The sequence below is a fragment of the Nanorana parkeri genome, unplaced genomic scaffold (genome assembly GCF_000935625.1).
Source record: "Nanorana parkeri isolate BGI_ZX_2015 unplaced genomic scaffold, ASM93562v1 scaffold1439, whole genome shotgun sequence".
Taxonomy (NCBI): Eukaryota; Metazoa; Chordata; class Amphibia; order Anura; family Dicroglossidae; genus Nanorana; species Nanorana parkeri.
The window spans coordinates 1-678 of record NW_017307707.1 but is presented as its reverse complement, the minus strand read 5'-3'; positions in this window follow the sequence as shown (position 1 = coordinate 678).

The following is a 678-nucleotide window of genomic DNA, read 5'->3' as shown; positions in this document are numbered from 1 at the left end:
AAAAAAGTTTGATTTACATACACTTTCATTGAAAGGTGCTGCTTGTGTATCGCCTTGTTTTAGCTCGTCATTAAAATGAATAGGGATTATTTCTTGCCGCAAAAGAAAAAGGAGAATGAAAAATCTTCCAAAACAAATCTGTGTTTATTGAAAGTTGAACTTTCTGCCCTAACATGGACATTTTTACAGCATGCTTGTATCCAGATATTTTTCTAATTTCTTGTGTTGTGTAAATGTTCCAACCACGATTTCTCTGTGCAGTGTTACTGAATGGGGAATATGTTGTATGTCTAGTTGATGCCTGTATGTTGTATAATCCCCACTGTCATGTTCTGTTGTCTTGAACGAATAAAAAGATTTCAAATTCCAGAATTGAACTTTTCCTTCAACGGGTTTCTTTCTTGTCCAAGGCAGTTTCTCCTTAGATGACAAGTTATTAACTTACTTTAAATATATTACCTTGTATATTGGTTCCAACATTTAGATGATACTTTCCGACTGGAGAATTGATTAACTTATTTTCTCAAATCCAGAAGACTTGAAGTGACTTAAAAGCTTCAGTGTCTCATTGCTACGTGGATAAAAACAGCCATCTTTTTAGCTTACGCATCCTTCTCGTTTGAAAACCCACTCCTCCAAAGCTTTGACAAGCTCCTGGTATCTTCTACTGGGGAGCAA